Source organism: Schistocerca cancellata, chromosome 6 (genome assembly GCF_023864275.1).
Source record: "Schistocerca cancellata isolate TAMUIC-IGC-003103 chromosome 6, iqSchCanc2.1, whole genome shotgun sequence".
NCBI classification, from domain to species: Eukaryota; Metazoa; Arthropoda; class Insecta; order Orthoptera; family Acrididae; genus Schistocerca; species Schistocerca cancellata.
This window is the reverse complement of record NC_064631.1, coordinates 730,277,495-730,304,592: the sequence shown is the minus strand read 5'-3', so window position 1 is coordinate 730,304,592 and position 27,098 is coordinate 730,277,495.

Genomic DNA, 27,098 nt, shown 5'->3' with positions numbered 1-27,098 from the left:
AACCACACACCAGTTGACCTGCTGTGAGGTAAAAACGAGTTAGTACATTTCAATCATGAAAAAGGTCATGTTATAATCAACGTCAAAAACCAAAATTCCAAAAGTATAAAACACAAAAAAATGCTTACCGAAGACAGAAAATGTATCGTGCATGGCACCGTCTACCCTGCCCTGTATTGCAACTGATGCCCCTCTCTCCAAAAATGTACTCAATAGGACCGTAATGTTGCAACCACACACCAGTTGACCTGCTGTGAGGAAAAATCGAGTTAGTACATTTCAAACATGAAAAAGGTCATTTTATAATCAACATCAAAAACCAAAATTCCAAAAGTATAAAACACAAAAAAATGCTTACCGAAGAAAGAAAATGTATCGTGCATGGCACCCTCTGCCCTGCCCTGTGGTGCAACTGATGTCCCTCTACCCGAAAATGAACTCAATGGGACCGTAATGTTGCAACCACACACCAGTTGACCTGCTGTGAGGAAAAATCGAGTTAGTATATTTCAAACATGAAAAAGGTCATTTTATAATCAACATCAAAAACCAAAATTCCAAAAGTATAAAACACGAAAAAATGCTTATTGAAGAAAGAAATTGCATCGTGCATGGCACCCTCCACCCTGCCCTGTGGTGCAACTGATATCCCTCTCTCCGAAAATGTACTCAATGGGACCGTAACGTTGCAACCACACACCAGTTGACCTGCTGTGAGGAAGAATCGAGTTAGTACATTTCAAACTTGAAAAAGGTCATTTTATATTCAACATCAAAAACCAATATTCCAAAAGTATAAATCACAAAAAAAAGCTTACCGAAGCAAGAAAATGTATCGTGCATGGCACCCTCCACACTGCCCTGTGGTGCAACTGATGTCCCTCTCTCCGAAAATGTACTCAATGGGACCGTAATGTTGCAACCACACACCAGTTAACCTGCTGTGAGGAAAAATCGAGTTAGTACATTTCAAACATGAAAAAGGTCATTTTATAATCAACATCAAAAACCAAAATTCCAAAAGTATAAAACACAAAAAAATGCTTACCGAAGAAAGAAAATGTATCGTGCATGGCACTCTCCACCCTGCCCTAGGGTGCAACTGATATCCCTCTCTCCCAAAATGTACTCAATGTGACTGTAATGTTGCAACCACACACCAGTTGACCTGCTGTGAGGAAAAATCGAGTTAGTACATTTCAAACATGAAAAAGGTCATTTTATAATCAACATCAAAAACCAAAATTCCAAAAGTATAAAACACAAAAAAATGCTTACCGAAGAAAGAAAATGAATCCTGCATGGCACCCTCCACCCTGCCCTGTGGTGCAACTGATGTCCCTCTCTCCGAAAATGTACTCAATGGGACCGTAATGTTGCAACCACACACCAGTTGACCTGCTGTGAGGAAAAATCGAGTTAGTACATTTCAAACATGAAAAAGGTCATTTTATAATCAACATCAAAAACCAAAATTCCAAAAGTATAAAACACAAAAAAATGCTTACCGAAGAAAGAAAATGTATCGTGCATGGCACCCTCTGCCCTGTCCTGTGGTGCAACTGATGTCCCTCTACCCGAAAATGAACTCAATGGGACCGTAATGTTGCAACCACACACCAGTTGACCTGCTGTGAGGAAAAATCGAGTTAGTATATTTCAAACATGAAAAAGGTCATTTTATAATCAACATCAAAAACCAAAATTCCAAAAGTATAAAACACGAAAAAATGCTTATTGAAGAAAGAAATTGCATCGTGCATGGCACCCTCCACCCTGCCCTGTGGTGCAACTGATGTCCCTCTCTCCGAAAATGTACTCAATGGGACCGTAATGTTGCAACCACACACCAGTTGACCTGACGTGAGGAAAAATCGAGTTAGTACATTTCAAACATGATGAAGGTCATTTTATAATCAGCGTCAAAAACCAAAATTCCAAAAGTATAAAACACAAAAAAATGCTTACCGAAGAAAGAAAATGTATCGTGCATGGCACCCTCCACCCTGCCCTGTGGTGCAACTGATGTCCCTCTCTCCGAAAATGTACTCAATGGGACCGTAATGTTGCATCCACACACCAGTTGAACTGCTGTGAGGAAAAAACGAGTTAGTACATTTCAAACATGATCATTTTATAATCAATGTCAAAAACCAATATTCCAAAAGTATAAGACACAAAAAAATGCTTACCGAAGAAAGAAAATACATCGTGCATGGCACCCTCCTCCCTGCCCTGTGGTGCAACTGATGTCCCTCACTCCGAAAATGTACTCAATGGGATCGTAATGTTGCAACCACACACCAGTTGACCTGCTGTGAGGAAAAATCGTGTGAGTGCATTTCAAACATGAAACAGGTCATTTCATAATCAACGTCAAATACCAAAATTCCAAAAGTATAAAGCAAAAAAAAATGCTTACCGAAGAAAGAAAATGTATCGTGCATGGCACCCTCCACCCTGCCCTGTGGTGCAACTGATGTCCCTCTCTCCGAAAATGTAGTCAATGGGACCGTAATGTTGCAACCACACACCAGTTGACCTGCTGTGACGAAAAAACGAGTTAGTACATTTCAAACATGATCATTTTATAATCAATGTCAAAAACCAATATTCCAAAAGTATAAAACACAAAAAAATGCTTACCGAAGAAAGAAAATGCATCGTGCATGGCACCCTCCACCCTGCCCTGTGGTGCAACAGATGTCCCTCTCTCCGAAAATGTACTCAATGGGACCGTAATGTTGCAACCACACACCAGTTGACCTGACGTGAGGAAAAATCGAGTTAGTACATTTCAAACATGAAAAAGGTCATTTTATAATCAACATCAAAAACCAAAATTCCAAAAGTATAAAACACAAAAAAATGCTTACCGAAGAAAGAAAATGTATCGTGCATGGCACCCTCCACCCTGCCCTGTGGCGCAACTGATGTCCCTCTCTCCGAAAATGTACTCAATGGGACCGTAACGTTGCAACCACACACCAGTTGACCTGCTGTGAGGAAAAATCGAGTTAGTACATTTCAAACATGAAAAAGGTCATTTTATAATCAACGTCAAAAACCAAAATTCCAAAAGTATAAAACACAAAAAAATGCTTACCGAAGAAAGAAAATGCATCGTGCATGGCACCCTCCACACTGCCCTGTGGTGGAACTGATGTCCCTCTCGCCGAAAATGTACTCATTGGGACTGTAATGTTGCAACCACACACCAGTTGACCTGCTGTGAGGAAAAATCGAGTTAGTACATTTCAAACATGATCATTTTATAATCAATGTCAAAAACCAATATTCCAAAAGTATGAAACACAAAAAAATGCTTACCGAAGAAAGAAAATGTATCGTGCATGGCACCCTCTGCCCTGCCCTGTGGTGCAACTGATGTCCCTCTACCCAAAAATGAACTCAATGGGACCGTAATGTTGCAACCACACACCAGTTGACCTGCTGTGAGGAAAAATCGAGTTAGTATATTTCAAACATGAAAAAGGTCATTTTATAATCAACATCAAAAACCAAAATTCCAAAAGTATAAAACACGAAAAAATGCTTATTGAAGAAAGAAATTGCATCGTGCATGGCACCCTCCACCCTGCCCTGTGGTGCAACTGATATCCCTCTCTCCGAAAATGTACTCAATAGGACCGTAACGTTGCAACCACACACCAGTTGACCTGCTGTGAGGAAGAATCGAGTTAGTACATTTCAAACTTGAAAAAGGTCATTTTATATTCAACATCAAAAACCAATATTCCAAAAGTATAAATCACAAAAAAAAGCTTACCGAAGCAAGAAAATGTATCGTGCATGGCACCCTCCACACTGCCCTGTGGTGCAACTGATGTCCCTCTCTCCGAAAATGTACTCAATGGGACCGTAATGTTGCAACCACACACCAGTTAACCTGCTGTGAGGAAAAATCGAGTTAGTACATTTCAAACATGAAAAAGGTCATTTTATAATCAACATCAAAAACCAAAATTCCAAAAGTATAAAACACAAAAAAATGCTTACCGAAGAAAGAAAATGTATCGTGCATGACACTCTCCACCCTGCCCTAGGGTGCAACTGATATCCCTCTCTCCGTAAATGTACTCAATGGGACCGTAATGTTGCAACCACACACCAGTTGACCTGCTGTGAGGAAAAATCGAGTTAGTACATTTCAAACATGAAAAAGGTCATTTTATAATCAACATCAAAAACCAAAATTCCAAAAGTATAAAACACAAAAAAATGCTTAACGAAGAAAGAAAATGTATCGTGCATGGCACTCTCCACCCTGCCCTGTGGTGCAACTGATGTCCCTCTCTCCGAAAATGTACTCAATGGGACTGTAATGTTGCAACCACACACCAGTTGACCTGCTGTAAGGAAAAATCGAGTTAGTACATTTCAAACATGATCATTTTATAATCAATGTCAAAAACCAATATTCCAAAAGTATGAAACACAAAAAAATGCTTACCGAAGAAAGAAAATGTATCGTGCATGGCACCCTCTGCCCTGCCCTGTGGTGCAACTGATGTCCCTCTACCCGAAAATGAACTCAATGGGACCGTAATGTTGCAACCACACACCAGTTGACCTGCTGTGAGGAAAAATCGAGTTAGTATATTTCAAACATGAAAAAGGTCATTTTATAATCAACATCAAAAACCAAAATTCCAAAAGTATAAAACACGAAAAAATGCTTATTGAAGAAAGAAATTGCATCGTGCATGGCACCCTCCACCCTGCCCTGTGGTGCAACTGATATCCCTCTCTCCGAAAATGTACTCAATGGGACCGTAACGTTGCAACCACACACCAGTTGACCTGCTGTGAGGAAGAATCGAGTTAGTACATTTCAAACTTGAAAAAGGTCATTTTATATTCAACATCAAAAACCAATATTCCAAAAGTATAAATCACAAAAAAAAGCTTACCGAAGCAAGAAAATGTATCATGCATGGCACCCTCCACACTGCCCTGTGGTGCAACTGATGTCCCTCTCTCCGAAAATGTACTCAATGGGACCGTAATGTTGCAACCACACACCAGTTAACCTGCTGTGAGGAAAAATCGAGTTAGTACATTTCAAACATGAAAAAGGTCATTTTATAATCAACTTCAAAAACCAAAATTCCAAAAGTATAAAACACAAAAAAATGCTTACCAAAGAAAGAAAATGTATCGTGCATGACACTCTCCACCCTGCCCTAGGGTGCAACTGATATCCCTCACTCCGAAAATGTACTCAATGGGATCGTAATGTTGCAACCACACACCAGTTGACCTGCTGTGAGGAAAAATCGTGTGAGTGCATTTCAAACATGAAACAGGTCATTTCATAATCAACGTCAAATACCAAAATGCCAAAAGTATAAAGCAAAAAAAAATGCTTACCGAAGAAAGAAAATGTATCGTGCATGGCACCCTCCACCCTGCCCTGTGGTGCAACTGATGTCCCTCTCTCCGAAAATGTAGTCAATGGGACCGTAATGTTGCAACCACACACCAGTTGAACTGCTGTGAGGAAAAAACGAGTTAGTACATTTCAAACATGATCATTTCATAATCAATGTCAAAAACCAATATTCCAAAAGTATAAGACACAAAAAAATGCTTACCGAAGAAAGAAAATACATCGTGCATGGCACCCTCCTCCCTGCCCTGTGGTGCAACTGATGTCCCTCACTCCGAAAATGTACTCAATGGGATCGTAATGTTGCAACCACACACCAGTTGACCTGCTGTGAGGAAAAATCGTGTGAGTGCATTTCAAACATGAAACAGGTCATTTCATAATCAACGTCAAATACCAAAATGCCAAAAGTATAAAGCAAAAAAAAATGCTTACCGAAGAAAGAAAATGTATCGTGCATGGCACCCTCCACCCTGCCCTGTGGTGCAACTGATGTCCCTCTCTCCGAAAATGTAGTCAATGGGACCGTAATGTTGCAACCACACACCAGTTGACCTGCTGTGACGAAAAAACGAGTTAGTACATTTCAAACATGATCATTTTATAATCAATGTCAAAAACCAATATTCCAAAAGTATAAAACACAAAAAAATGCTTACCGAAGAAAGAAAATGCATCGTGCATGGCACCCTCCACCCTGCCCTGTGGTGCAACAGATGTCCCTCTCTCCGAAAATGTACTCAATGGGACCGTAATGTTGCAACCACACACCAGTTGACCTGACGTGAGGAAAAATCGAGTTAGTACATTTCAAACATGAAAAAGGTCATTTTATAATCAACATCAAAAACCATAATTCCAAAAGTATAAAACACAAAAAAATGCTTACCGAAGAAAGAAAATGTATCGTGCATGGCACCCTCCACCCTGCCCTGTGGCGCAACTGATGTCCCTCTCTCCGAAAATGTACTCAATGGGACCGTAACGTTGCAACCACACACCAGTTGACCTGCTGTGAGGAAAAATCGAGTTAGTACATTTCAAACATGATCATTTTATAATCAATGTCAAAAACCAATATTCCAAAAGTATGAAACACAAAAAAATGCTTACCGAAGAAAGAAAATGCATCGTGCTTGGCACCCTCCACCCTGCCCTGTGGTGCAACTGATGTCCCTCTCTCCAAAAATGTACTCAATGGGACCGTAATGTTGCAACCACACACCAGTTGACCTGCTGTGAGGAAAAATCGAGTTAGTACATTTCAAACATGATCATTTTTTAATCAATGTCAAAAACCAATATTCCAAAAGTATAAAACACAAAAAAATGCTTACCGAAGAAAGAAAATGCATCGTGCATGGCACCCTCCTCACAGCCCTGTGGTGCAACTGATGTCCCTCTCGCCGAAAATGTACTCAATGGGACCGTAATGTTGCAACCACACACCAGTTGACCTGCAGTGAGGTAAAATCGAGTTAGTAGTTAGTACATTTCAATCATGAAAAAGGTCATGTTATAATCAACGTCAAAAACCAAAAATTCCAAAAGTATAAAACACAAAATAATGCTTACCGAAGACAGAAAATGTATCGTGCATGGCACCCTCCACCCTGCCCTGTGGTGCAACTGATGTCCCTTTCTCCGAAAATGTACTCAATAGGACCGTAATGTATCAACCACACACCAGTTGACCTGCTGTGAGGAAAAATCGAGTTAGTACATTTCAAACATGAAAAAGGTCATTTTATAATCAACATCGAACACCAAAATTCCAAAAGTATAAAACGCAAAAAAATGCTTACCGAAGAAAGAAAATGTATCGTGCATGGCACCTTCTGCCCTGCCCTGTGGTGCAACTGATGTCCCTCTCTCCGAAAATGAACTCAATGGGACCGTAATGTTGCAACCACACACCAGTTGACCTGCTGTGAGGAAAAATCGAGTTAGTACATTTTAAACATGAAAAAGGTCATTTTATAATCAACATCAAAAACCAAAATTCCAAAAGTATAAAACACAAAAAAATGCTTACCGAAGAAAGAAATTGCATCGTGCATTGCACCCTCCACCCTGCCCTGTGGTGCAACTGATGTCCCTCTCTCCGAAAATGTACTCAATGGGACCGTAACGTTGCAACCACACACCAGTTGACCTGCTGTGAGGAAGAATCGAGTTAGTACATTTCAAACATGAAAAAGGTCATTTTATAATCAACTTCATAAACCAAAATTCCAAACGTATAAATCACAAAAAAATGCTTACCGAAGAAAGAAAATGTAACGTGCATGGCACCCTCCACCCTGCCCTGTGGTGCAACTGATGTCCCTCTCTCCGAAAATGTACTCAATGGGACCGTAATGTTGCAACCACACACCAGTTGACCTGACGTGAGGAAAAATCGAGTTAGTACATTTCAAACATGAAAAAGGTCATTTTATAATCAACATCAAAAACCAAAATTCCAAAAGTATAAAACACAAAAAAATGCTTACCGAATAAAGAAAATGTATCGTGCATGGCACCCTCCACCCTGCCCTTTGGCGCTACTGATGTCCCTCTCTCCGAAAATGTACTCAATGGGACCGTAATGTTGCAACCACACACCAGTTGACCTGCTGTGAGGAAAAATCGAGTTAGTACATTTCAAACATGAAAAAGGTCATTTTATAATCAACGTCAAAAACAAAAATTCCAAAAGTATAAAACACAAAAAATGCTTACCGAAGAAAGAAAATGCATCGTGCATGGCACAATCCACACTGTCCTGTGGTGCAACTGATGTCCCTCTCTCCGAAAATGTACTCAATGGGACTGTAATGTTGCAACCACACACCAGTTGACCTGCTGTGAGGAAAAATCGATTTAGTACATTTCAAACATGATCATTTTATAATCACTGTCAAAAACCAATATTCCAAAAGTATAAAACACAAAAAAATGCTTACCGAAGAAAGAAAATGCATCGGGCATGGCACCCTCCACCCTGCCCTGTGGTGCAACTGATGTCCCTCTCTCCGAAAATGTACTCAATGGGACCGTAATGTTGCAACCACACACCAGTTGACCTGCTGTGAGGTAAAAACGAGTTAGTACATTTCAATCATGAAAAAGGTCATGTTATAATCAACGTCAAAAACCAAAATTCCAAAAGTATAAAACACAAAAAAATGCTTACCGAAGACAGAAAATGTATCGTGCATGGCACCGTCCACCCTGCCCTGTATTGCAACTGATGCCCCTCTCTCCGAAAATGTACTCAATAGGACCGTAATGTTGCAACCACACACCAGTTGACCTGCTGTGAGGAAAAATCGAGTTAGTACATTTCAAACATGAAAAAGGTCATTTTATAATCAACATCAAAAACCAAAATTCCAAAAGTATAAAACACAAAAAAATGCTTACCGAAGAAAGAAAATGTATCGTGCATGGTACCCTCTGCCCTGCCCTGTGGTGCAACTGATGTCCCTCTTCCCGAAAATGAACTCAATGGGACCGTAATGTTGCAACCACACACCAGTTGACCTGCTGTGAGGAAAAATCGAGTTAGTATATTTCAAACATGAAAAAGGTCATTTTATAATCAACATCAAAAACCAAAATTCCAAAAGTATAAAACACAAAAAAATGCTTACCGAAGAAAGAAATTGCATCGTGCATGGCACCCTCCACCCTGCCCTGTGGTGCAACTGATATCCCTCTCTCCGAAAATGTACTCAATGGGACCGTAACGTTGCAACCACACACCAGTTGACCTGCTGTGAGGAAGAATCGAGTTAGTACATTTCAAACTTGAAAAATGTCATTTTATATTCAACATCAAAAACCAAAATACCAAAAGTATAAAACACAAAAAAATGCTTACCGAAGAAAGAAAATGTATCGTGCTCGGCACTCTCCACACTGCCCTGTGGTGCAACTGATGTCCCTCTCTCCGAAAATGTACTCAATGAGACCGTAATGTTGCAACCGCACACCAGTTGACCTGCTGTGAGGAAAAATCGAGTTAGTACATTTCAAACATGATCATTTTATAATAAATGTCAAAAACCAATATTCCAAAAGTATAAAACACAAAAAAATGCTTACCGAAGAAAGAAAATGCATCGTGCATGGCACCCTCCACCCTGCCCTGTGGTGCAACTGTTGTCCCTCTCTCCGAAAATGTACTCAATGGGACCGTAATGTTGCAACCACACACCAGTTGACCTGCTGTGAGGAAAAATCGAGTTAGTACATTTCAAACACGAAAAAGGTCATTTTATAATCAACATCAAAAACCAAAATACCAAAAGTGTAAAACACAAAAAAATGCTTACCGAAGAAAGAAAATGTATCATGCATGGCACTCTCCACCCTGCCCTGTGGTGCAACTGATGTCCCTCTCTCCGAAAATGTACTCAATGGGACCGTAACGTTGCAACCACACACCAGTTGACCTGCTGTGAGGAAAAATCGAGTTAGTACATTTCAAACACGAAAAAGGTCATTTTATAATCAACATCAAAAACCAAAATACCAAAAGTATAAAACACAAAAAAATGCTTACCGAAGAAAAAAAATGTATCGTGCATGGCACTCTCCACACTGCCCTGTGGTGCAACTGATGTCCCTCTCTCCGAAAATGTACTCAATGAGACCGTAATGTTGCAACCGCACACCAGTTGACCTGCTGTGAGGAAAAATCGAGTTAGTACATTTCAAACATGATCATTTTATAATAAATGTCAAAAACCAATATTCCAAAAGTATAAAACACAAAAAAATGCTTACCGAAGAAGGAAAATGCATCGTGCATGGCACCCTCCACCCTGCCCTGTGGTGCAACTGATGTCCCTCTCTCCGAAAATGTACTCAATGGCACCGTATTATTGCAACCACACACCAGTTGACCTGCTGTGAGGAAAAATCGAGTTAGTACATTTCAAACATGATGAAGGTCATTTTATAATCAGCGTCAAAAACCAAAATTCCAAAAGTATAAAACACAAAAAAATGCTTACCGAAGAAAGAAAATGTATCGTGCATGGCACCCTCCACCCTGCCCTGTGGTGCAACTGATGTCCCTCTCTCCGAAAATATACTCAATGGGACCGTAATGTTGCATCCACACACCAGTTGAACTGCTGTGAGGAAAAAACGAGTTAGTACATTTCAAACATGATCATTTTATAATCAATGTCAAAAACCAATATTCCAAATGTATAAGACACAAAAAAATGCTTACCGAAGAAAGAAAATACATCGTGCATGGCACCCTCCTCCCTGCCCTGTGGTGCAACTGATGTCCCTCACTCCGAAAATGTACTCAATGGGATCGTAATGTTGCAACCACACACCAGTTGACCTGCTGTGAGGAAAAATCGTGTGAGTGCATTTCAAACATGAAACAGGTCATTTCATAATCAACGTCAAATACCAAAATTCCAAAAGTATAAAGCAAAAAAAAATGCTTACCGAAGAAAGTAAATGTATCGTGCATGGCACCCTCCACCCTGCCCTGTGGTGCAACTGATGTCCCTCTCTCCGAAAATGTACTCAATGGGACCGTAATGCTGCAACCACACACCAGTTGACCTGCTGTGAGGAAAAATCGAGTTAGTACATTTCAAACATGAAAAAGGTCATTTTATTATCAATGTCAAAATTCAAAATTCGAAAAGTATAAAACACAAAAAAATGCTTACCGAAGAAAGAAAATGGATCGTGCATGGCACCCTCCACCCTGCCCTGTGGTGCAACTGATGTCCCTCTCTCCGAAAATGTACTCAATGGAACTGTAATGTTGCTACCACACACCAGTTGACCTGCTGTGAGGAAAAATCGAGTTAGTACATTTCAAACATGATCATTTTATAATCAATGTCAAAAACCAATATTCCAAAAGTATAAAACACAAAAAAATGCTTACTGAAGAAAGAAAATGCATCGTGCATGGCACCCTCCACCCTGCCCTGTGGTGCAACTGATGTCCCTCTCTCCGAAAATGTACTCAATGGGACCGTAATGTTGCAACCACACACCAGTTGACCTGCTGTGAGGAAAAATCGAGTTAGTGCATTTCAATCATCAAAAAAGTCATTTTATAATCAACGTCAAAAACCAAAATTCCAAAAGTATAAAACACAAAAAAATGCTTACCGAAGACAGAAAATGTATCGTGCATGGCACCCTCCAACCTGCCCTGTGGTGCAACTGATGTCCCTCTCTCCGAAAATGTACTCAATGGGACCGTAATGTTGCAACCACACACCAGTTGACCTGCTGTGAGGAAAAATCGAGTTAGTACATTTCAAACATGAAAAAGGTCATTTTATAATCAACGTCAAAAACCAAAATTCCAAAAGTATAAAACACAAAAAAATGCTTACCGAAGAAAGAAAATGTATTGTGCATGGCACCCTCCACCCAGCCCCCTGGTGCAACTGATGTCCCTCTCTCCGAAAATGTACTCAATGGGACCGTAATGTTGCAACCACACACCAGTTGACCTGCTGTGAGGAAAAAACGAGTTAGTACATTTCAAACATGATCATTTTATAATCAATGTCAAAATCCAATATTCCAAAAGTATAAAACACAAAAAAATGCTTACCGCAGAAAGAAAATGCATCGTGCATGGCACCCTCCACCCTGCCCTGTGGTGCAACTGATGTCCCTCTCTCCGAAAATGTACTCAATGGGACCGTAATGTTGCAACCACACACCAGTTGACCTGCTGTGAGGAAAAATCGAGTTAGTACATTTCAAACATGAAAAAGGTCATTTTATAATTAACGTCAAAAACCAAAATTCCAAAAGTATAAAACACAAAAAAATGCTTATTGAAGAAAGAAAATGCATCGTGCATGGCACCCTCCACCCTGCCCTGTGGTGCAACTGACGTCCCTCTCTCCGAAAATGTACTCAATGGGACCGTAATGTTGCAACCACACACCAGTTGACCTGCTGTGAGGAAAAAACGAGTTAGCACATTTCAAACATGATCATTTTACAATCAGTGTCAAAAACTAATATTGTAAAAGTATAAAACACAAAAAAATGCTTACCGAAGAAAGAAAATGCATCGTGCATGGCACCCTCCACCCTGCCCTGTGGTGCAACTGATGTCCCTCTCTCCGAAAATGTACTCAATGGGACTGTAATGTTGCAACCACACACCAGTTGACCTGCTGTGAGGATAAATCGAGTTAGTACATTTCAAACATGAAAAAGGTAAATTTATAATCAACGTCAAAAACCAAAATTCCAAAAGTATAAAACACTAAAAAATGCTTACCGAAGAAAGAAAATGTATTGTGCATGGCACCCTCCACCCTGCCCTGTGGTGCAACCGATGTCCCTCTCTCCGAAAATGTACTCAATGGGACCGTAATGTTGCAACCACACACCAGTTGACCTGCTGTGAGGAAAAAACGAGTTAGTACATTTCAAACATGGTCATTTTATAATCAATGGCAAAAACCAATGTTCCGAAAGTATAAAACACAAAAAAATTCTTACCGAAGAAAGAAAATGCATCGTGCATGGCACTCTCCACCCTGCCCTGTGGTGCAACTGATGTCCCTCTCTCCGAAAATGTACTCAATGGGACCGTAATGTTGTAACCACACACCAGTTGACCTGCTGTGAGGAAAAATCGAGTTAGTACATTTCAAACATGAAAAAGGCCATTTTATAATCAACGTCAAAATCGTAATTTCAAAAGTATAAAACACAAAAAAATGCTTACCGAAGAAAGAAAATGTATCGTGCATGGCACCCTCCACCCTGCCCTGTGGTGCAACTGTTGTCCCTCTCTCCGAAAATGTACTCAATGGGACCGTAATGTTGCAACCACACACCAGTTGACCTGCTGTGAGGAAAAATCGAGTTAGTACATTTCAAACATGAAAAAGGTCATTTTATAATCAACGTCAAAAACCAAAATCCCAAAAGTATAAAGCACAAAAAAATGCTTACCGAAGAAAGAAAATGCATCGTGCATGGCACCCTCCACCCTGCCCTGTGGTGCAACTGATGTCCCTCTCTCCGAAAATGTACTCAATGGGACTGTAACGTTGCAACCTCACACCAGTTGACCTGCTGTGATGAAAAATCGAGTTAGTACATTTCAAACATGATCATTTTATAATCAATGTCAAAAACCAATATTCCAAAAGTATAAAACACAAAAAAATGCTTACCGAAGAAAGAAAATGCATCGTGCATGGCACCCTCCTCACAGCCCTGTGGTGCAACTGATGTCCCTCTCGCCGAAAATGTACTCAATGGGACCGTAATGTAGCAACCACACACCAGTTGACCTGCAGTGAGGTAAAATCGAGTTAGTACATTTCAATCATGAAAAAGGTCATGTTATAATCAACGTCAAAAACCAAAAATTCCAAAAGTATAAAACACAAAAAAATGCTTACCGAAGACAGAAAATGTATCGTGCATGGCACCCTCCACCCTGCCCTGTGGTGCAACTGATGTCCCTTTCTCCGAAAATGTACTCAATAGGACCGTAATGTTGCAACCACACACCAGTTGACCTGCTGTCTGGAAAAATCGAGTTAGTACATTTCAAACATGAAAAAGGTCATTTTATAATCAACATCGAAAACCAAAATTCCAAAAGTATAAAACACAAAAAAATGCTTACCGAAGAAAGAAAATGTATCGTGCATGGCACTCTCCACCCTGCCCTGTGGTGCAACTGATGTCCCTCTCTCCGAAAATGAACTCAATGGGACCGTAATGTTGCAACCACACACCAGTTGACCTGCTGTGAGGAAAAATCGAGTTAGTACATTTCAAACATGAAAAAGGTCATTTTATAATCAACATCAAAAACCAAAATTCCAAAAGTATAAAACACAAAAAAATGCTTACCGAAGAAAGAAATTGCATCGTGCATTGCACCCTCCACCCTGCCCTGTGGTGCAACTGATGTCCCTCTCTCCGAAAATGTACTCAATGGGACCGTAACGTTGCAACCACACACCAGTTGACCTGCTGTGAGGAAGAATCGAGTTAGTACATTTCAAACATGAAAAAGGTCATTTTATAATCAACATCAAAAACCAAAATTCCAAAAGTATAAATCACAAAAAAATGCTTACCGAAGAAAGAAAATGTAACGTGCATGGCACCCTCCACCCTGCCCTGTGGTGCAACTGATGTCCCTCTCTCCGAAAATGTACTCAATGGGACCGTAATGTTGCAACCACACACCAGTTGACCTGACGTGAGGAAAAATCGAGTTAGTACATTTCAAACATGAAAAAGGTCATTTTATAATCAACATCAAAAACCAAAATTCCAAAAGTATAAAACACAAAAAAATGCTTACCGAATAAAGAAAATGTATCGTGCATGGCACCCTCCACCCTGCCCTGTGGCGCAACTGATGTCCCTCTCTCCGAAAATGTACTCAATGGGACCGTAATGTTGCAACCACACACCAGTTGACCTGCTGTGAGGAAAAATCGAGTTAGTACATTTCAAACATGAAAAAGGTCATTTTATAATCAACGTCAAAAACAAAAATTCCAAAAGTATAAAACACAAAAAAATGCTTACCGAAGAAAGAAAATGCATCGTGCATGGCACCCTCCACACTGTCCTGTGGTGCAACTGATGTCCCTCTCTCCGAAAATGTACTCAATGGGACTGTAATGTTGCAACCACACACCAGTTGACCTGCTGTGAGGAAAAATTGATTTAGTACATTTCAAACATGATCATTTTATAATCAATGTCAAAAACCAATATTCCAAAAGTATAAAACACAAAAAAATGCTTACCGAAGAAAGAAAATGCATCGTGCATGGCACCCTCCACCCTGCCCTGTGGTGCAACTGATGTCCCTCTCTCCGAAAATGTACTCAATGGGACCGTAATGTTGCAACCACACACCAGTTGACCTGCTGTGAGGTAAAAACGAGTTAGTACATTTCAATCATGAAAAAGGTCATGTTATAATCAACGTCAAAAACCAAAATTCCAAAAGTATAAAACACAAAAAAATGCTTACCGAAGAAAGAAAATGTATCGTGCATGGCACCCTCTGCCCTGCCCTGTGGTGCAACTGATGTCCCTCTTCCTGAAAATGAACTCAATGGGACCGTAATGTTGCAACCACACACCAGTTGACCTGCTGTGAGGAAAAATCGAGTTAGTATATTTCAAACATGAAAAAGGTCATTTTATAATCAACATCAAAAACCAAAATTCCAAAAGTATAAAACACAAAAAAATGCTTACCGAAGAAAGAAATTGCATCGTGCATGGCACCCTCCACCCTGCCCTGTGGTGCAACTGATATCCCTCTCTCCGAAAATGTACTCAATGGGACCGTAACGTTGCAACCACACACCAGTTGACCTGCTGTGAGGAAGAATCGAGTTAGTACATTTCAAACTTGAAAAATGTCATTTTATATTCAACATCAAAAACCAAAATTCCAAAAGTATAAAACACAAAAAAATGCTTACCGAAGAAAGAAAATGTATCGTGCATGGCACTCTCCACCCTGCCCTAGGGTGCAACTGATATCCCTCTCTCCGAAAATGTACTCAATGGGACCGTAATGTTGCAACCACACACCAGTTGACCTGCTGTGAGGAAAAATCGAGTTAGTACATTTCAAACATGAAAAAGGTCATTTTATAATCAACATCAAAAACCAAAATTCCAAAAGTATAAAACACAAAAAAATGCTTACCGAAGAAAGAAAATGAATCCTGCATGGCACCCTCCACCCTGCCCTGTGGTGCAACTGTGTCCCTCTCTCCGAAAATGTACTCAATGGGACCGTAATGTTGCAACCACACACCAGTTGACCTGCTGTGAGGAAAAATCGAGTTAGTACATTTCAAACACGAAAAAGGTCATTTTATAATCAACATCAAAAACCAAAATACCAAAAGTATAAAACACAAAAAAATGCTTACCGAAGAAAGAAAATGTATCGTGCATGGCACTCTCCACACTGCCCTGAGGTGCAACTGATGTCCCTCTCTCCGAAAATGTACTCAATGAGACCGTAATGTTGCAACCGCACACCAGTTGATCTGCTGTGAGGAAAAATCGAGTTAGTACATTTCAAACATGATCATTTTATAATAAATGTCAAAAACCAATATTCCAAAAGTATAAAACACAAAAAAATGCTTACCGAAGAAAGAAAATGCATCGTGCATGGCACCCTCCACCCTGCCCTGTGGTGCAACTGATGTCCCTCTCTCCGAAAATGTACTCAATGGGACCGTAATGTGGCAACCACACACCAGTTGACCTGCTGTGAGGAAAAATCGAGTTAGTACATTTCAATCATGAAAAAGGTCATTTTATAATCAACGTCAAAAACCAAATTCCAAAAGTATAAAACACAAAAAAATGCTTACCGAAGAAAGAAAATGCATCCTGCATGGCACCCTCCACCCTGCCCTGTGGTGCAACTGATGTCCCTCTCTCCGAAAATGTACTCAATGGGACCGTAATGTTGCAACCACACACCAGTTGACCTGCTGTGAGGAAAAATCGAGTTAGTACATTTCAAACACGAAAAAGGTCATTTTATAATCAACATCAAAAACCAAAATACCAAAAGTATAAAACACAAAAAAATGCTTACCGAAGAAAGAAAATGTATCGTGCATGGCACTCTCCACCCTGCCCTGTGGTGCAACTGATGTCCCTCTCTCCGAAAATGTACTCAATGGGACCGTAACGTTGCAACCACACACCAGTTGACCTGCTGTGAGGAAAAATCGAGTTAGTACATTTCAAACATGAAAAAGGTCATTTTATAATCAACATCAAAAACCAAAATTCCAAATGTATAAAACACAAAAAAATGCTTAACGAAGAAAGAAAATGTATCGTGCATGGCACTCTCCACCCTGCCCTGTGGTGCAACTGATGTCCCTCTCTCCGAAAATGTACTCAATGGCACCGTATTATTGCAACCACACACCAGTTGACCTGCTGTGAGGAAAAATCGAGTTAGTACATTTCAAACAAGATGAAGGTCATTTTATAATCAGCGTCAAAAACCAAAATTCCAAAAGTATAAAACACAAAAAAATGCTTAACGAAGAAAGAAAATGTATCGTGCATGGCACCCTCCACCCTGCCCTGTGGTGCAACTGATGTCCCTCTCTCCGAAAATGTACTCAATGGGACCGTAATGTTGCATCCACACACCAGTTGAACTGCTGTGAGGAAAAAACGAGTTAGTACATTTCAAACATGATCATTTTATAATCAATGTCAAAAACCAATATTCCAAAAGTATAAAACACAAAAAAATGCTTACAGAAGAAAGAAAATACATCGTGCATGGCACCCTCCTCCCTGCCCTGTGGTGCAACTGATGTCCCTCATTCCGAAAATGTACTCAATGGGACCGTAATGTTGCAACCACACACCAGTTGACCTGCTGTGAGGAAAAATCGTGTGAGTGCATTTCAAACATGAAACAGGTCATTTCATAATCAACGTCAAATACCAAAATTCCAAAAGTATAAAGCAAAAAAAAATGCTTACCGAAGAAAGTAAATGTATCGTGCATGGCACCCTCCACCCTGCCCTGTGGTGCAACTGATGTCCCTCTCTCCGAAAATGTAGTCAATGGGACCGTAATGTTGCAACCACACACCAGTTGACCTGCTGTGAGGAAAAAACGAGTTAGTACATTTCAAACATGATCATTTTATAATCAATGTCAAAAACCAGTATTCCAAAAGTATAAAACACAAAAAAATGCTTACCGAAGAAAGAAAATGCATCGTGCATGGCACCCTCCACCCTGCCCTGTGGTGCAACTGATGCCCCTCTCTCCGAAAATGTACTCAATGGGACCGTAATGCTGCAACCACACACCAGATGACCTGCTGTGAGGAAAAATCGAGTTAGTACATTTCAAACATGAAAAAGGTCATTTTATTATCAATGTCAAAATTCAAAATTCGAAAAGTATAAAACACAAAAAAATGCTTACCGAAGAAAGAAAATGGATCGTGCATGGCACCCTAAACCCTGCCCTGTGGTGCAACTGATGTCCCTCTCTCCGAAAATGTACTCAATGGGACTGTAATGTTGCAACCACACACCAGTTGACCTGCTGTGAGGAAAAATCGAGTTAGTACATATCAAACATGATCATTTTATAATCAATGTCAAAAACCAATATTCCAAAAGTATAAAACACAAAAAAATGCTTACTGAAGAAAGAAAATGCATCGTGCATGGCACCCTCCACCCTGCCCTGTGGTGCAACTGATGTCCCTCTCTCCGAAAATGTACTCAATGGGACCGTAATGTTGCAACCACACACCAGTTGACCTGCTGTGAGGAAAAATCGAGTTAGTACATTTCAATCATCAAAAAAGTCATTTTATAATCAATGTCAAAAACCAAAATTCCAAAAGTATAAAACACAAAAAAATGCTTACCGAAGACAGAAAATGTATCGTGCATGGCACCCTCCACCCTGCCCTGTGGTGCAACTGATGTCCCTCTCTCCGAAAATGTACTCAATGGGACCGTAATGTTGCAACCACACACCAGTTGACCTGCTGTGAGGAAAAATCGAGTTAGTACATTTCAAACATGAAAAAGGTCATTTTATAATCAACGTCAAAAACCAAAATTCCAAAAGTATAAAACACAAAAAAATGCTTACCGAAGAAAGAAAATGTATTGTGCATGGCACCCTCCACCCAGCCCCGTGGTGCAACTGATGTCCCTCTCTCCGAAAATGTACTCAATGGGACCGTAATGTTGCAACCACACACCAATTCACCTGCTGTGAGGAAAAAACGAGTTAGTACATTTCAAACATGATCATTTTATAATCAATGTCAAAATCCAATATTCCAAAAGTATAAAACACAAAAAAATGCTTACCGCAGAAAGAAAATGCATCGTGCATGGCACCCTCCACCCTGCCCTGTGGTGCAACTGATGTCCCTCTCTCCGAAAATGTACTCAATGGGACCGTAATGTTGCAACCACACACCAGTTGACCTGCTGTGAGGAAAAATCGAGTTAGTACATTTCAAACATGAAAAAGGTCATTTTATAATTAACGTCAAAAACCAAAATTCCAAAAGAATAAAACACAAAAAAATGCTTATTGAAGAAAGGAAATGCATCGTGCATGGCACCCTCCACCCTGCCCTGTGGTGCAACTGATGTCCCTCTCTCCGAAAATGTACTCAATGGGACCGTAATGTTGAAACCACACACCAGTTGACCTGCTGTGAGGAAAAAACGAGTTAGTACATTTCAAACATGATCATTTTACAATCAATGTCAAAAACCAATATTCTAAAAGTATAAAACACAAAAAAATGCTTACCGAAGAAAGAAAATGCATCGTGCATGGCACCCTCCACCCTGCCCTGTGGTGCAACTGATGTCCCTCTCTCCGAAAATGTACTCAATGGGACCGTAATGTTGCAACCACACACCAGTTGACCTGCTGTGAGGATAAATCGAGTTAGTACATTTCAAACATGAAAGAGGTAAATTTATAATCAACGTCAAAAACCAAAATTCCAAAAGTATAAAACACTAAAAAATGCTTACCGAAGAAAGAAAATGTATTGTGCATGGCACCCTCCACCCTGCCCTGTGGTGCAACCGATGTCCCTCTCTCCGAAAATGTACTCAATGGGACCGTAATGTTGCAACCACACACCAGTTGACCTGCTGTGAGGAAAAAACGAGTTAGTACATTTCAAACATGGTCATTTTATAATCAATGGCAAAAACCAATGTTCCGAAAGTATAAAACACAAAAAAATTCTTACCGAAGAAAGAAAATGCATCGTGCATGGCACCCTCCACCCTGCCCTGTGGTGCAACTGATGTCCCTCTCTCCGAAAATGTACTCAATGGGACCGTAATGTTGTAACCACACACCAGTTGACCTGCTGTGAGGAAAAATCGAGTTAGTACATTTCAAACATGAAAAAGGCCATTTTATAATCAACGTCAAAATCGTAATTTCAAAAGTATAAACCACAAAAAAATGCTTACCGAAGAAGGAAAATGTATCGTGCATGGCACCCTCCACCCTGCCCTGTGGTGCAACTGTTGTCCCTCTCTCCGAAAATGTACTCAATGGGACCGTAATGTTGCAACCACACACCAGTTGACCTGCTGTGAGGAGAAATCGAGTTAGTACATTTCAAACATGATCATTTAATAAACAATGTCAGAAACCAATATTCCAAAAGTATAAAACACAAAAAAATGCTTACCGAAGAAAGAAAATGCATCGTGCATGGCACCCTCCACCCTGCCCTGTGGTGCAACTGATGTCCCTCTCTCCGAATATGTACTCAATAGGACTGTAATGTTGCAACCACACACCAGTTGACCTGCTGTGAGGAAAAATCGAGTTAGTACATTTCAAACATGAAAAAGGTCATTTTATAATCAACGTCAAAAACCAAAATTCCAAAAGAATAAAACACAAAAAAATGATTACCGAAGAAAGAAAATGCATCGTGCATGGCACCCTCCACCCTGCCCTGTGGTGCAACTGATGTCCCTCTCTCCGAAAATGTACTCAATGGGACCGTAATGTTGCAACCACACACCAGTTGACCTGCTGTGAGGAAAAATCGAGTTAGTACATTTCAAACATGATCATTTTATAATCAATGTCAAAAACCAATATTCCAAAAGTATAAAACACAAAAAAATGCTTACCGAAGAAAGAAAATGCATCGTGCATGGCACCCTCCACCCTGCCCTGTGGTGCAACTGATGTCCCTCTCTCCGAAAATGTACTCAATGGGACCGTAATGTTGCAACCACACACCAGTTGACCTGCTGTGAGGAAAAATCGAGTTACTACATTTCAATCATGAAAAAGGTCATTTTATAATCAACGTCAAAAACCAAAATTCCAAAAGTATAAAACACAAAAAAATGCTTACCGAAGAAAGAAAATGAATCCTGCATGGCACCCTCCACCCTGCCCTGTGGTGCAACTGATGTCCCTCTCTCCGAAAATGTACTCAATGGGACCGTAATTTTGCAACCACACACCAAGTTGACCTGCTGTGAGGAAAAATCGAGTTAGTACATCTCAAACACGAAAAAGGTCATTTTATAATCAACATCAAAAACCAAAATACCAAAAGTATAAAACACAAAAACATGCTTACCAAAGAAAGAAAATGTATCGTGCATGGCACTCTCCACCCTGCCCTGTGGTGCAACTGATGTCCCTCTCTCCGAAATTGTACTCAATGGGACCGTAACGTTGCAACCACACACCAGTTGACCTGTTGTGAGGAAAAATCGAGTTAGTACATTTCAAACATGAAAAAGGTCATTTGATAATCAACATCAAAAACCAAAATTCCAAAAGTATAAAACCCAAAAAAATGCTTAACGAAGAAAGAAAATGTAACGTGCATGGCACTCTCCACCCTGCCCTGTGGTGCAACTGATGTCCCTCTCTCCGAAAATGTACTCAATGGGACCGTAATGTTGCATCCACACACCAGTTGACCTGCTGCGAGGAAAAAACGAGTTAGTACATTTCAAACATGATCATTTTATAATCAATGTCAAAAACTAGTATTCCAAAAGTATAAAACACAAAAAAATGCTTACCGAAGAAAGAAAATGCATCGTGCATGGCACCCTCCACCCTGCCCTGTGGTGCAACTGATGTCCCTCTCTAAGAAAATGTAATCAATGGGACCGCAATGTTGCAACCACACACCAGTTGACCTGCTGTGAGGGAAAATCGAGTTAATACATTTCAAACATGAAAAAGGTAATTTTATAATCAACGTCAAAATCCAAAATTCCAAAAGTATAAAACACAAAAAATGTTTACCGAAGAAAGAAAATGTATCGTGCATGGCACCCTCCACCCTGCCCTGTAGTGCAACTGATGTCCCTCTCTCCGAAAATAAACTCAATGGGACCGTAATGTTTCAACCACACACCAGTTGACCTGCTGTGAGGAAAAAACGAGTTAGTACATTTCAAACATGATCATTTTATAATCAATGGCAAAAACCAATATACTAAAAGTATAAAACACAAAAACAAGCTTACCGAAGAAAGAAAATGTATCGTGCATGGCACCCTCCACCCTGCCCTGTGTTGCAACTGATGTCCCTCTCTTCGAAAATGTACTCAATGGGACCGTAATGTTGCAACCACACACCACTTGACCTGCTGTGTGGAAAAATCGAGTTAGTACATTTCAAACATGAAAAAGGTTATTTTATAATCAACGTCAAAAACCAAAATTCCAAAAGTATAAAACACAAAAAAATGCTTACCGAAGAAAGAAAATGCATTGTGCATGGCACCCTCCACTCTGCCCTGTCGTGCAACTGATGTCCCTCTCTCCGAAAATGTACTCAGTGGGACCGTAATGTTGCAACCACACACCAGTTGACCTGCTGTGAGGAAAAATCGAGTTAGTACATTTCAAACATGAAAAAGGTCATTTTATAATCAACGTCAAAAACCAAAATTCCAAAAGTATAAAACACAAATATATGCTTACCGAACAAAGAAAATGTATCGTGCATGGCACCCTCCACCCTGCCCTGTGGTGCAACTGATGTCCCTATCTCCGAAAATGTACTCAATGGGACCGTAATGTTGCAACCACACACCAGTTGACCTGCTGTGGGGAAAAAACGAGTTAGTACATTTCAAACATGATCATTTTATAATCAATATCAAAAACCAATATTCCAAAAGTATAAAACACAAAAAAATGCTTACCGAGGAAAGAAAATGTATCGTGCATGGCACCCTCCACCCTGCCCTGTGGTGCAACTGATGTCCCTCTCTCCGAAAATGTACTCAATGGGACCGTAATGTTGCAACCACACACCAGTTGACCTGCTGTGTGGAAAAAACGAGTTAGTACATTTCAAACATGATCATTTTATACTGAATGTCAAAAACCAATATTCCAAAAGTATATAACACAAAAAAATGCTTACCAAAGAAAGAAAATGCATTGTGCATGGCACCCTCCACCCTGCCCTGTGGTGCAACTGATGTCCCTCTCTCCGAAAATGTTCTCAATGGGACCGTAATGTTGCAACCACACACCAGTTGACCTGCTGTGAGGAAAAATTGAGTTAGCACATTTCAAACATGAAAAAGCTTATTACATGATCAACGTCAAAAACCAAAATTCCAAAAGTATAAAAAGCATAAAATGCTTACCGAAGAAAGAAAATGCATCGTGCATGGCAATCTCCACCCTGCCCTGTGGTGCAACTGATGTCCCTCTCTCCGAAAATGTACTCAAGGGGACCGTAATGTTGCAACCACACAGCAGTTGACCTGCTGTGAGGAAAAATCGAGTTAGTACATTTCAAACATGAAAAAGGTCATTTTATAATCAACATCAAAAACCAAAATTCCAAAAGTATAAAACACAAAAAAATGCTTTCCGAAGAAAGAAAATGTATCGTGCATGGCACCCTCCACCCTGCCCTGTGGTGCAACTGATGTCCCTCTCTCCGAAAATGTAGTCAATGGGACCGTAATGTTGCAACCACACACCAGTTGACCTGCTGTGAGGAAAAAACGAGTTAGTACATTTCAAACATGATCATTTTATAATCAATGTCAAAAACCAATATTCCAAAAGTATAAAACACAAAAAAATGCTTATTGAAGGAAGAAAATGTATCGTGCATGGCACCCTCCACCCTGCCCTGTGGTGCAACTGATGTCCCTCTCTCCGAAAATGTACTCAATGGGACCGTAATGTTGCAACCACACCCCAGTTGTCCTGCTGTGAGGAAAAATCGAGTTAGTACATTTCAAACATGAAAAAGGTCATTTTATAATCAACGTCAAAAACCAAAATTCCAAATATATAAAACTCAAAAAAATGCTTACCGAAGAAAGAAAATGTATCGTGCATGGCACCCTCCACCCTGCCCTGTGGTGCAACTGATGTCCCTCTCTCCGAAAATGTACTCAATGGGACCGTAATGTAGCAACCACACACCAATTCACCTGCTGTGAGGACAAAAGGAGTTAGTACATTTCAAACATGATCATTTTATAATCAATGTCAAAAACCAATATTCCAAAAGTATAAAAAAAAAAAAAAAAATGCTTACCGAAGGAAGAAAATGCATCGTGCATGGCACCCTCCAAGCTGCCCTGTGGTGCAACTGATGTCCCACTCTCCGAAAATGTACTCAATGGGACCGTAATGTTGCAACCACACACCAGTTGACCTGCTGTGAGGAAAAATCGAATTAGTACATTTCAAACATGATAAAGGTCATTTTATAATCAACATCAAAAACCAAAATTCCAAAAGTATAAAACACTAGAAAATGCTTACCGAAGAAAGAAAATGTATAGAGCTCCGCACCCTCCACACTGCCCTGTGGTGCAACTGATGTCCCTCTCTCCGAAAATGTACTCAATGGGACCGTAATGTTGCAACCACACACCAGTTGACCTGCTGTGAGGAATAATCGAGTTAGTACATTTCAAACATGATAAAGGTCATTTTATAATCAACATAAAAAACCAAAATTCCAAAGGTATAAAACACAAAAAAATGCTTACTGAAGAAAGAAAATGTATCGTGCATGGCACCCTCCACCCTGCCCTGTGGTGCAACTGATGTCCCTCTTTCCGAAAATGTACTCAATGGGACCGTAATGTTGCAACTACACACCAGTTGACCTTCTGTGAGGAAAAATCGAGTTAGTACATTTCAAACATGAAAAAGGTCGTTGTACAATCAACATCAAAAACCAAAATTCCAAAAGTATAAAACACAAAAAAATGCTTACCGAAGAAAGAAAATGTATCGTGCATGGCACCCTCCACCCTGCCCTGTGATGCAACTGATGTCCCTCTCTCCGAAAATGTACTCCATGGGACCGTAATGTTGCAACCACACACCAGTTGACCTGCTGTGAGGAAAAATCGAGTTAGTACATATCAAACATGAAGAAGGTCATTTTATAATCAACATCAAAAACCAAAATTCCAAAAGTATAGAACACAAAATAATGTTTACCGAAGAAAGAAAATGTATCGTGCATGGCACCCTCCACCCTGCCCTGTGATCCAACTGATGTCCCTCTCTCCGAAAATGTACTCCATGGGACCGTAATGTTGCAACCACACACCAGTTGACCTGCTGTGAGGAAAAATCGAGTTAGTACATTTCAAACATGATAAAGGTCATTTTATAATCAACATCAAAAACCAAAATTCCAAAGGTATAAAACACAAAAAAATGCTTAACGAAGAAAGAAAATGTAGCGTGCATGGCACCCTCCACCCTGCCCTGTGGTGCAACTGATGTCCCTCTCTCCGAAAATGTACTCAATGGGACCGTAATGTTGCAACTACACACCAGTTGACCTGCTGTGAGGAAAAATCGAGTTAGTACATTTCAAACATGAAAAAGGTCGTTGTACAATCAACATCAAAAACCAAAATTCCAAAAGTATAAAACACAAAAAAATGCTTACCGAAGAAAGAAAATGTATCGTGCATGGCACCCTCCACCCTGCCCTGTGGTGCAACTGATGTCCCTCTCTCCGAAAATGTACTCAATGGGACCGTAATGTTGCAACTACACACCAGTTGACCTGCTGTGAGGAAAAATCGAGTTAGTACATTTCAAACATGAAAAAGGTCGTTGTACAATCAACATCAAAAACCAATATTCCAAAAGTATAAATAAAAAAAAATGCTTACCAAAGGAAGAAAATGCATCGTGCATGGCACCGTCCAAGCTGCCCTGTGGTGCAACTGATGTCCCTCTCTCCGAAAATGTACTCAATGGGACCGTAATGTTGCAACCACACACCAGTTGACCTGCTGTGAGGAACAATCGAGTTAGTACAAATAAAACATGAAAAAGGTCATTTTATAATCAACATCAAAAACCAAAATTCCAAAAGTATAAAACACTAGAAAATGCTCACGGAAGAAAGAAAATGTATAGAGCTCCGCACCCTCCACACTGCCCTGTGGTGCAACTGATGTCCTTCTCTCCGAAAATGTACTCAATGGGACCGTAATGTTGCAACCACACACCAGTTGACCTGCTGTGACGAAAAATCGAGTTAGTACATTTCAAACATGATAAAGGTCATTTTATAATCAACATCAAAAACCAAAATTCCAAAGGTATAAAACACAAAAAAATGCTTACCGAAGAAAGAAAATGTATTGTGCATGGCACCCTCCACCCTGCCCTGTGGTGCAACTGATGTCCCTCTCTCCGAAAATGTACTCAATGGGACCGTAATGTTGCAACTACACACCAGTTGACCTGCTGTGAGGAAAAATCGAGTTAGTACATTTCAAACATGAAAAAGGTCGTTGTACAATCAACATCAAAAACCAAAATTCCAAAAGTATAAAACACAAAAAAATGCTTACCGAAGAAAGAAAATGTATCGTGCATGGCACCCTCCACCCTGCCCTGTGATGCAACTGATGTCCGTCTCTCCGAAAATGTACTCCATGGGACTGTAATGTTGCAACCACACACCAGTTGACCTGCTGTGAGGAAAAATCGAGTTAGTACATTTCAAACATGATAAAGGTCATTTTATAATAAACGTCAAAAACCAATATTCCAAAAGTATAAAACACAAAAAGATGCTTACTGAAGAAAGAAAATGCATCGTGC